The following is a 3252-nucleotide window of genomic DNA, read 5'->3' as shown; positions in this document are numbered from 1 at the left end:
TTCAAATTTTCTGTTTACCTAATTACATCTGTCAATAAGAATTCATGGAGGGAAGGTAAATAATATAATTATTAAAGTGGATTTTAAAGGATCTTGAGATGGGGAAATTATACTAGATGATCTGGGTGGCTGTAGTGTACTTATAAGGGTCCTTGTAAGAAAAATAGAGAGGCAGCAGAGTGAGAGTCTGGAGAAGTGATGATTGAAGCAGAGGTGGGAGTGATGTGGGGCCACTAGCCAAAGCATGTGGGAAGCCTCTAGAAAATGGACAGGACAAGGAAACAGGTTGTCCCCTAGAGCCTTGTGAAGGGGTACAGCCCTGTCAATCCATTTTGGACTTCTGACCACCAGAACTGTAAAATAATAATGTGGGCTGTATTAAGCCACCAAATATGTGGTTATTTGTTGTAGCAGCAATAGGAAACCAATACGTTAGCTCTGGAGGAAAAAAGTTAGTTTTTAAAGAATCACATATAATTAGACTCAGCTGCTCAGCAAATGGATGATTTGTCAATCAGAAAGGGTTATGCCAGATTCATCAGTAATTTTCCTTCTTTTTTCTAATAGCTTTTTGGATATGAGATGAACTATCCTTTGTTGTACCTCTATTAGGTACCAGTCAGAGTGATTTTTTTTTTCATATTATTTCATTTAATGAATACAGCAACCCTAAAATGGAAGCATCAGCTCCCATTTACAAAACAATTAACTGATTCTCAGAGAAAATAACGGGACACATTTCAAGTTCGTGATAGAATGAGAAGAACTCAATAATGGGACAGAAATTAGAATGTGATTAAATCTGTATTCCCTTTGGAGACCAAATAGACAAGAGATAGGTGAAACAGATAGGTAGGTAGAGTTAGGGACGCAGGCAGGCTGATAGAAGAGGATTGGAGAAAAACAAAGAGAATTTTACAAAAAGAATTTAGTGAGGCCAAAAGTTTTCAGAGCAAAGTTTTGGCCTAGAAAGTTATCAGGAAAAAAAATCTTTTGGACACTCCATCTAACTTCTTGGTTTCCTCTTCTATAAAAGAGAGATAACAATAGACATCTCTCTCATAAAGAATCCCAAGGAATAGGACTGAATACTCTGACATTGAAGAGCTCTTTAGATGTTGATTCAACACTCTGTGGTCTACTTAGGATCCCCAAACCAATTTGTGACTCATTCAACACCAAGAGGTTATCTGTTCTGAAGGAGAAAAAGAGACATTGTAAATCAGGTGGCAATCAATGATTTCAAAGGGAATTGAACATATTCTTTGTCCAAATGAACAGAAGATGTTGATATGAGTTGTCTGCTCTCAGTGAGAAGTAGACGCAGCCGAAGCTGCTTACCAGAGGGTGAGCACAATGCGAGAGAACCTTCAAGAACAGCAGCTCCCAAGCCATCTTGGATAAGTGTCTCAAGTTAGGTCACTGAGATGAATGAGGTCACCTAGATTTAGTTTAAACAACTGCAAAGCAGAACAATATGACTAAAGACTGGCTTAAGACCTCAACACAACTATAGAGCCAACAGCAGCTGGAAACTCTTAAGAACTAAATGCAAAGGAGAGAGTAATTTTGACATCAAAGGGATCAGTTTGACAAATGAAAATAAAATTGGATGGACTTTAATGCAAACAGCTGGGTGTGATGCAACCTAAAGAGGCAGATTTTCTGGAGTCAGCCAAAGAGATTTATTAGACTCCTACATACCTCCCAAGGAGAATGTAAATACGGATTTTTTAATTTTCAAGTTTTTCCATCCTAAACAATGGAGAGGAGAGTATGGTGAGATAAATAGACTGCACCACAATCCTTGACATTATTTGATGGCTACGCTTGCTCTGTCTGCATCAAGACATTTTCTTCTGTTCCTTTCACATTTTTCTCTCTCCCTGTCTCCCATCTCTCCTCCCATGTGCAGGAAATTTTATCTTGAGATAATATATCTGAATGTGATGTGTTTGATTCAAAGAGTAAATATTTTCCTGCTGGAAGATTTTTGATATTGGAAGCTCATCTGAATGGGCCAGGACTTCACAATGCCTTGTGTGAGTGAGAATAATAGATACATTTGCTTCCCAACACGTCCCAACAAGTGCTGGGCAACTGGCCTTTCTATGAAATGCGCCAAGTGCTATATGGATACACAGTGGTTATGGTTGAGACCAGAGGGTAGATAGCTCATTTGCTGATAATGAGATCAGACTCAAGGTAAGTGGAAGAAAGAACAAAAGTTCATCATCAGTCGGTAAGCCACAATGTGGAGTGGCTTCAGGGACTTCTGTGGGTTCTATTTTGTAATCGAGCCACTCTTCTGTTATAGGTGGGGAGCCATTTGAATCAGAATGCAAATATCCAGTACAAAGGATTAAGGTAGTTGGAAAAGGCAACATTCTCACATGTGCTACTGCTCTAATTGCTGTGCTATGAAATAGTGAAAACTTCTTAAAGACAGAAACACTTATTCAAGAAGCATAGAAGCTGCTTAACATTGAACATTATTGTATCCCCAGAAATTTAACAAACTACAGGACATCTAGTGGGCCCCATAACATATATTAAGATATGTTAATGAGTAACATGAGCCAGAAATCTGTAAATAGGTCTAGACATGGTTAAGCGTAACGTGAGAGAGAACACACCTCTGTTTCATTGTCATCATTATACATTTAAATGACCTCATGTTGCAGGATCTGCAGGGCAAGTTCAAAGCCACAAAATCTAAATTTAGGATTTATTTGGGGGTTCAAACAAAACAAAGGAGAAAAAATTCCTCTAGTTTTGGTATCACTTAATAGGGTCTGTTTGCTTCATTTGTGAAACTATGCAATAATGTCTAAGTAGCCTATAGGAGATTTTAAGCTAATACACCACTTATCGTGTTTTACTGGTGGATCAGTGAATGATTTCATTGACCTGAAGCTTTGCTCTTGTTCTTGTGCCCTCCTAGCTTATTCCATTGATATGCAGAAGAAAGGTGTGCAGGGGAGAGCTAATGGGCTCAGCAGATATTAAGCCTTTTTTCTTTTTTTGCTACCTGCAACTCCTGCTGGTTTCAAGTGTTTGGTTTTTCATTCGAAGGTATGTTTTGTTGACATAATAAGCTATTTAGGGCCAGACCTTATTTGAGGTGAAGGTTTCCCTGAAAACTCATGCTTGCAAATCAGCAAAATAGAGAATAGAGTATTTGTGCCCAGAAAGTTCTGTGTGCAATTAGCTGAGGAATCTGCAACAAAGCCTCGGGCACTGAAATGGAGG

Source organism: Propithecus coquereli, unplaced genomic scaffold (assembly GCF_000956105.1).
Source record: "Propithecus coquereli isolate 6110/MARCELLA unplaced genomic scaffold, Pcoq_1.0 Scaffold339, whole genome shotgun sequence".
NCBI lineage: Eukaryota > Metazoa > Chordata > Mammalia > Primates > Indriidae > Propithecus > Propithecus coquereli.
The sequence above is the reverse complement of the archived record's forward strand: the minus strand, read 5'-3'. Positions refer to the sequence as shown.